Raw genomic sequence first — 8877 nt, forward strand, 5'->3', positions numbered from 1 at the left:
TTGAATATTCATTCTAACTGTCCTGATAATGATAAAGTCCTTAAGAGTTACAAGTACCATCTTCCATATAGCAATGTAAACAGTTTAACTATTGAATCTTTTATGATTTTTCCCCTTTTCCCTTTTTTATACTTCTCTTTGTTATAGGGGTGAAAATGGTGAACCCCTGGGTTCGGGAAGGAAATCATTCTCAAGCATGAGAGGACTCCAAACTTATCTTAAAAGTAAAAAGAAAGATTTATTAGTAAGGTAGGGTTAATGGCTAGCAAGACAGCATGAGTGGAACAGCCATGGGAGGCTGCTCCCGAGTGCCCCAGTTCTGGCCTTTTAGTATTCTCTTTAGTAGTGTGACTCCTTGCACTCAGGCATTCAATGGGGGGGGGGGAAGGTGTCTGTCTGAGACCCTCAGGGCTTAGATTGTCCATGTGTATTCCTGAGGTGTATCTCTCTGTCTACCTCAACTCAAAGGAAGTCCAAGGATAATGGTCTTTGTCTCAGGCATCACAAGGGCAGGAAAGGGGGAAGGGAATTCCCTTGTTCACATTCAGCCTGAGTTAAGGGGTGGAGGGTCCCTGCCATCTCTGAACAATGCCCATGTCATCTTGACTCTTGTATTTGAAAGTCAAATTTCCTATTCAGCTCTGGTCTTTTCATCAAGAATACTTGAAAGTCCTCTATTTCATTAAATATCCACTCTTCACTCTGCAGGATTTTACTCAGTTTTCCTGGGTAGGTGATTTTGGTTGAAATCCTTACTCCTTTCCCTCCTAAATATAGGACGCTTGTGTCTATAAGGGAATACATTCCAAGAGGAAGATAGTTGGAAATGTGGATATAAATGGACATCTGTTGACCCCATAAAGAATAGGATATTCTCCTATGGATATAAAATAATTTTAATTGATTAAATATACAATAAGACATTACTAACATTCAATATAGTAACAATATAGTACATTGTACAATATTAAATAATACTGCACATCTTTCATTCCTCTTACTCCATTGCTTACCCCTATCACCACCCCACAAAGAAATTCTTTTTCCTGGTTTTCTCTCTTTTAGGCATTGTCCACATCAAAAGATTTTAAGTTTTTGGAGTCCAGGATCTCTAATTCTGCAGAGTTCAGAAATAATGAATCCTGAGGTTTATGAAAATATGGTCAAAGCTGATCCTAAAAAACAATGGTTCAGGTTCAGAGAAAGCAAGATATAGTTGCAAAAGCAATTTTCTTGTTATGGTTATATGTAATAATTCACAAGATTAATATGTGCTGAAACCTTTAATAAAAGAATTGATTTGGGGCTAAGGTATTGTTTACTAGGATAAAACGTGGGACTATTAAATAGTTAGAAAAACCACTCTTTAATTAAGGAAAGGGGTTCAGTGGCAAATTAGGCCTCCACACAGAGCTGTGAGCTAACACCCACACAGAGTTCCAAGGATTGAAATTCTGATTGCTCTAGACACCGGCCCTTGGGAGAAACAACCAAGATAGAAAGACAGCTTCAAAGAGCTATTAAAGCAGAAAGCTTAACTACATTTCTAGGGGAACCTGGGGACTGAGGATGAGAGGAATAGTTGATTGGTTTTACAATGGTAACAAAGGAAAATGAGGACTTCCAGACAGAAATAATCTGAGGGGCTGATGCTTTACAAGGGACACAAAAAGAAACAATCCAGCCAAGGGCTGGATACCGTGGGTACAGGACTTTGGCCCTAGAGGGGAAACCATTGGGACAATAGAGACACTTAATACCTGAGGGGATTAGTCCTCCCTGCCTAAACTACTTTAAGGTCTATTGTTAGTCTGAGACTCTGATTTTGGACTTTCCCACAGGGAGGAACTCTCATGTGACAAGGACAAACTTGGGGCCTTCAAACTAAGCAAACTGGGGGTCATTAATCTTACTAGGCTACAATTTGGGGGACTTCTAGATTCCATGTTGACAGTATCAAGACAGGAAACAAACTTATTTTAACTTTTTCTACGAAGGGACACATCCTCTCAACCTCCATCTAAGTAAGCAGATTGTTTATCTCCCAGCTTTCCAAAGGTCACATAGCAAACAGTTTTCACATACCTGTGTTAGCCTGGAAAGGGACCTTATAGATAGGTTATAATTCAAGGAAGATCAATGAAATATGTACAACATCATAACTTGTAGGAAACAGCTTTACATATTGTGCTTCATTTTTAGAATCAGCAAAATTAGGTATGAATATCCTTTCCCAAGAATCTTGCATTATCTATGTGGAAATAGATGTTGTTACTTTCAATAATCTATTGTATTGTGAATTCCTTACTTTTCATTGGTGAATTTGCAAATAAATGTACAATCCTTGGCCCTAGCAAGCAGAAGAAGCTTCAGGGTTACTTCCAATAGGGTCTTTGTGCATTCTTTGTACCATCTGCTTTCCTTTCCCCCAGCCTGGTGTTTATGTGTCAACTGTTTCCTTCCTTAGATTAAAAGACTCCCATCTATTTAGGCTGTTCTGGACACAACAAATTCCCTCTCATCCCTCTGTCTCTGTCTCTGTCTCTTTTAATAACTGTATCTTGGTGCTAAATACAGACATGGCACATAGGCAGCCCTCACTACATTTTTTAAATTTGATTTTTTAATGGTTTTGTTTATTCTTTTCTTCCTTTACGTCTGCTTTGGGGGCTGGTCTGGCCAGAGTGCTCAGCCAAGACTCCCTGGATGGGTTGCCCCCTGGAGCTTCTCCAGTGCTCAGCCAGCAGGACCCCCAGGAGGATGACGACCAGCCCAGCGAAGATGAGGCGGGCCAGACTGCCCACAGTGTAATCCTGGGCAGCAGCATCTGGGGATCAGAGTTGGTCACTGAGATATGGCTGTCCTCTTATCAGCCCCTATTTCACCCGTGTTTCATCTCCCACAAGCTCTCAGATCTTTGTTATCTCTTATAAAAATAAATCAGTCCCATCTGAGCAGTGGCTTCACTAATAAGTGGGGAGCAGACAGGTTGGAGATCAGGAAAGGCTTCCTATAGGAGGCAGCTCCTAAGCTTAGTCTCAGAGACATCTTTGTATTATAAGAGGAGGTGAGGAGTGAGAGCATTTTAGGCAGGGGACACAGCCTGGGCAAAGGCCCAGAGGAGGAAGAAGATTAGTAAAGTATTGCAGCAGGAGTGGTAGTAAATGAAAAGATCCAGGATGGGACAGGCAGACCCTGATTGGACACCCATCCCCCTGCCTCCCTCCACCCTCTGTTGGGTACCCTCCAGGTACTCACCTGAGAGACTTTTCTCAGATTCAGGGCATGGAGAGAAGGTCCCTGGGTATGAGGAAGGGGCAGGGTTAGGACCTCTGCAGGGGAGTCCAGAGAAGCCTGGAGAGCTGGAGGGTCTGGAGATGGGATGTGAGCCCAGCTGTGCCCAGACTTGCTGGGTGAGGGATGTTGGGCAAGTCCCTCCTCTCTCTGGGCCTCATGGATTTCCCATCTGTTAAATGGAGTCTGAGCTCAGGACCTCTCTTGGTCTAGTTCTGAGACTTGATACTCCTGTGACCCCTCTCTGAGCTCCTGGGGGAGCTTTGGGGGCAGGGCAGGGAACCTGGGAGAAGAATGGAGGAGCTGGTGTGGCAGGGAGGGACCCTCTGAATCCTCAGGGCTCCTTGTCCTGACCTAAGGTCCCCCCTTCCTTGGGGCCAGAGCCCTGAGACTCTGCTGGATTAGTGGGAGGCTGTGCTGGGCAGAGGAGGGAGGAGGGGAAAAGGGAGGAGGGGAGGAGGTCCCTCTAGTGCTTCCAGCTTAGGGGAATTGGGGTATGGGTGCCTGAGAGACCCAGGGAAGCCAGGAAGAAGCAGAGCCCCCAGACCCCTAGTCCCAGCTATGGCTGTTTGGATGAAGAGAGGGAGAGCCCAGGGGCTCCTGGGGAAGGGGAGAAGGATGGGGCCTGCCCTGCCCTTCTCTGCTCCCCATTTCCCCCCCTTCCTCACCAGCCCTGTCCTTCCCCAGCCTGGTGTTTCCTTTGTCTTTGTCCCTATCCCTTCTCTCCAGCCATCCTCATGCCTTGGTTTCCCCTGAGAAAGGGGGACTCAGGCCTAGCCTAGATAGAAGGTGGACAGCAATCAGGGGGAGAGAGACCCCTACCCTGTCCTCAGAGCAAGTGGCTACTCCCTGGGTGGGGAGGATGTCAGATCTAGGGGATTCCCAGGGCTTTGGTGGAGGTGAGGATCCATTGAGGTGCCTGGAATAGGGAAAAGAGGAGGAGGGGGGGCCTGGGGGTGTTTAACATGCCTCCCCTCCCCCCATTTCCTCCATCCCTCAGGCCTGCTCTGACCTCATCTTGTCTCCCTCTGACCTCCTCAAGACCCTTTCTGAGGACGAATAGACGTATTGTCTGGATGTGGACCAACACGAGTGGACAGGATGCTGATGGTAGGGTGTCTAGAGGGGTCATGAGGAGAGGCTTCACTATCTATATTCTCTGAGGATGACCCAGTGCCCTTCCCTCTGAGCCTCCTCTTCCCTCAGACTCCCCCCTCACCTCTGGTATCCCCTGGGACAGGCCCTGAGCAGGCAGGGAAGTGCCCCAGGGCAGAGAGGGAACATGGGAGAGCTGGGGGGCTGGGAGGGGCTGGGGCTGCCTCACCTGAGAACCTGAGCACCAGGGGGTCACTGGGAGCTGACCACACATAGGGGGCATAACCATGAAAGCCGTAGCATCTGTAAGTGCCATCGTGGGTCACATTCACAGCAGTGATGGGGAAGTTGGTCTGATACCTCCTTCTATGGCTCTGCATCCTGCCTCAGGTGATCTCTTCTCCATCCTTGTACAGGATGTACCAGTCATGCAACAGCCCTGACCCACACTGCAGGGTCACGTTCTGTCCTGAGGCCACCTCAGAGCTGGGCAGGGCTGCCAGGGAGGGCGGGTCATAGAGGCCTGGAGGGGGGGAGACCCTGGAGTTAGAGCTGGAGCAGCCCTCAGGCAGGGAGGGGGCAGATCTGGCTGGGAGGAGGCCTGGGCTGGGCTGGGAGGTTCAGCTCTGAGAGAGGAAAAGTCAGAGTATGAGGGGAGAGAAAGACCTTGGACAGCTCTGGGCCAAGAAATGGGCGAATGAGGGGAGGAGAGAGACAGAGAGACAGAGACAGAGAGAGAGAGAGAGAGAGAGAGGGAAGGAAGGGAAAGAGAGAGAGACAGACAGAGGGAGGGAGATGCAGTGGGGCAGAGAGGGAGAGGGAGGGAAAGAGACAGACAGAGGGAGAGGAAGACAGAGACAGAGGCAGAGAGAGGGAGGGAGGAGAGAGGAAGAGAGAGAGAGAGGAGAAAGAGACAGAGAAAGAGAGACAGAGGGAGGGACAGAGAGAGGTAGAGAGAAAGGGAGGAATAGGGAGAGGAAAAAAGAGGGTGGGAGGGAGGGAGGGAGAGAGAGAGAGAGAGAGAGCTGGCATGATCCCCTGGGACAGGGCTGAGAAAGAGAGGAAGAGGCTCTGCTGTGTCTCCTGATCCCCCTCAACACTTTTCCCCAGGCCAGGGCTGGGAGGGGCCCTGGAAGCAGCAGCTCCACCCTTTGCTCTCTCCTGGAGAGGCAGGGTTGGAAGTAGGAGATGCCTCACTAGCCCTGGTCCCTCTCCAGGGAGTTCCCAACTCTGGTCTCCTGAGGTCCAAGCTGAGTCTCTCCTGCCTCCTATCTGACCCCAAGGTGGGAGCTGAGTGAGGAAGCTCATGGGGTAATAGAGAGAGCCCTGGGCCTGGAGTCAGGAAGACTTGAGTTCAAATCTGTCCCTCCCAGCTATGTGATCCTAGACAAGTCAGTTCCTCTCTGCCTCAGTTTCCTTATATATCAAAAGGGGATCACACAAGCACCAACATGGCAGAGTTGTAAAGATCCAGTGAGACAACAAGGATAAGAAGCTGGGAAGGGCAGAGCTAGAGTAACACTTGGGGCCAGGGTGGACTGGATGGGGACCCAGGGCTGTGAAGACCCTGAGGCATCCCTGCCTGGGGCTGGGGGGTAGCTGGTGGGGGTGATCTGCCTTATTTGTCACCACCAGCTCCAAGGGGTCACTGGGCTCTGACCACCCACAGGATGAATGTCTGTAGAGGCATTGGTAGGTCCCTGCATCATATGCTGTTACAGATAAGAGGGAAAACTCACTCTCATTTCCAGCTAGTTTCACAGCTTTGATCTGTGACCATTCATATCCTCTGTATTTTTCCAGTGACCACTCTTCAGCCTCCCATGATGCCCTGCACCTAAGGGTCACAGCTCCCTCTTCAGATACCAAAGAGCCATTCTCTACCCTGAGGGAGGGTTTGGGGAATTCATCTGGAAGGGAAGGAGAGCTGTTAGGTTCAGGGGATCCCTCTCCTGTAGGAATCCCTCCCCCACACCAGGTCCCCTTTCTCTTTGTACATTATCAGCCCAACCCAGCCCTCCTCCAGCTCCCTCTCCTGGGTCAGTTGTATCCTCTGGGCAGGAGGATTGTGGGGGAAGGACTCACCTGCTTTCTGGGTTCTTGTCCCCTTGCACAGACACAGCCCTGGCAGAGAAGACCCTGATTACTCACGGCTTACCCCCCCCCCCAGCATCCCCACAAGAAGGAGAGAGACAGTTCAGGGCCAGGGCTTAGGGCTGCTGTGAGTGAAGGAGATTGGACCCCAGGAGACCCCCTCTAAGAGTACCAGCTTCTCTCCTCCCAACCCCACCCTTGCTGTATGACCTTAAACTTGTCACTCCCCTTCTCTGGAGGAAAGTTTCCTCTGCACAGTGGAGGTGGAGGCAGGGCAGGTAGGACTTGATGGTGCTTAAAGTCCCCTCCAGGGTGGGGGCTGCTGAGGACTCACCAAGGCACAACAGGACTGAGAGGACAGGAGTCATGGTGCTCCCAGAGGCTGTGGGAGAGGGGACCCAGGCTGATATGGGGCTGGTCTGAGGCACACAGTGTGACCAGGGCCAGCTCTGTACTGTTTCCCCACCCCAAGACTCTCTGACAAGATTCACTTCTCCTTCTCTGTGGGTCCTGCTTGACTGATGGTGCCATGCATGGGAGAGTGTGTGTGCGTGGGTGACATGGGCATTGTGCAGAGATGGCAGGGACACTGTACCCCTTAACTCAGGCAGGCTGTGAACAGGGACATTCCCTTCCCCTTTCCTGTCCTTGTGACTCCTGAGGAAAAGACCATTATCCATGGACATCCTTTAGATTGAGTTAGACTAAGAGGGGGCCACACTTTGATAGCCTAAGCCTTGAGGATCTCAGACAGACAGCCCACCCACTGAATGCCTGAGTGCAAGAAGTCATGTCCACACTCTTGTAAAGGAAACAAAAAGCCCTGAAATGGGACAACTGGGGAGCAACCCCCGATAGTTCCACTCAAGCTGCCATGCCATGTCTTGGAGAGAAACCCCCCAGGGTTGTTCCACTCATGCTATCTTGCTGGCCATTGATCCTATCTTACTAAGAAATCTCTTTTTACTTTTAAGCTAAGCTTGGAGTCCTCTCATTCTTGAGAAAGATTTCCTTCCCGAACCCAGGGGTCCACATTTGCACCCCTATAACGTGTGTGTGTGTGTGTGTGTGTGTGTGTGTGTGTGTGTGTGTGTGGCAGTCCAGGGGCCATCAAACCCGTCCTGAATGACAAAGTTGCAAGGGGGATCCTGGAACTGCACAGCAGATTCCAGGGAGGATGGAAACCCCTCACTCAGATACCACCCTATGACTCTTCTCTTACTAACACTCATTATTAGAATTCTTGTGCTCAATATCCCTACTGAGCCCCAGGGAAATACAGAAGAATAGTGATGGCTATTACTAGAGCTTTTACAGACCCCCTACAGACTCCTAGGAAAGTCCCACCTTTGCATGTATTATTACAGAAATTCCCCTAAAATCACTTCACAACAAACCAGCAGATAGTGAGTTAATGCTAAAGATTTTAAAATCCTAACTTAGATCTTTCACTCCCATACACAAGTGCCTGCAAAAAGAGGCCAGAACAGTCTCCAAGTTTTCCCCCCTTCCCTCATTTCTGATCCAGAATGTTAACACAAGAAAAGGACAATGAATGAAATATGGGAACTTGGCAAGTACACCTCTCCCTACTGGATTGCTTTGATAACCCTGCAGGCTAGCTGAAACTTCAACTCATATTTGAAAAATATTGAAAAATGAAAGACTTGTACTGAAATAATACTTGGACCTGGTTAGTGTTATTGTATCTTTTGAAATCTGCTAGTGTAGTGAATCCCTCTTTGATTAATTATATAAAAGCAAAGAATAATGATCCCTGACTTGATTGGTCAAAACTATTGTACTAAGGCTATAATGCATGAATTGCTCTTAATGGATAGACAGAAAGTACGATTTCCAGCCCAGTTACTCCATGATGAACATTTCTGGTTAGCTTTAGGAGCAGCCTCCTGCCTTCCCTCCTCTCCCCCAAAACTAGCTAGTGCAGGTCTCACTAGAGTCTCCCAACCAGATCCTGCCCTCAGCCTGCCCTGTGCCTGTTCCCCTGCCTTGTTAAACAGGCCTCAACCCCTAACCAGACAGACCAGGATTTCTGGGTTCTGGGAGACAAGGGGTTAAAAGAAAACCCCAGAATAAAGGGCTGATGGGTGAGTAGCTTGGGGAGATGCTGCTTTAGAGCCCAGTGTGGTCTCTTCTGTAGTTTTCTGTCATTCTCTTCTCTCCCTCCTCCTCCCTTCTCCTTTCCCAACCATTCCTGAAGTATTGGGATTTGGGGTTAGAGGACATGTCAGGAAGTAGAGGGAGAGGTGTGGGCCTTCTGTGGCAGGAACAGCTGGTGCTCCTTCCCCAGAGTGGCTGCCAATTTCACTATTCCTGTTTCATGCTGGGTCAGCTGTGACAAGGTGAGATCAGAGATCCCCACCAGGGATTAGC

General features: G+C 49.2%; 1 pseudogene; it reads right to left on the reverse strand.

The window, feature by feature from the left end:
- Positions 1-1061: 1061 nt before the first annotated feature.
- LOC123240817 lies at positions 1062-6851 on the reverse strand (annotated as a pseudogene).
- Between the last annotated feature and the right edge of the window lie 2026 nt (positions 6852-8877).

This window comes from Gracilinanus agilis, chromosome 3 (genome assembly GCF_016433145.1).
Source record: "Gracilinanus agilis isolate LMUSP501 chromosome 3, AgileGrace, whole genome shotgun sequence".
NCBI lineage: Eukaryota > Metazoa > Chordata > Mammalia > Didelphimorphia > Didelphidae > Gracilinanus > Gracilinanus agilis.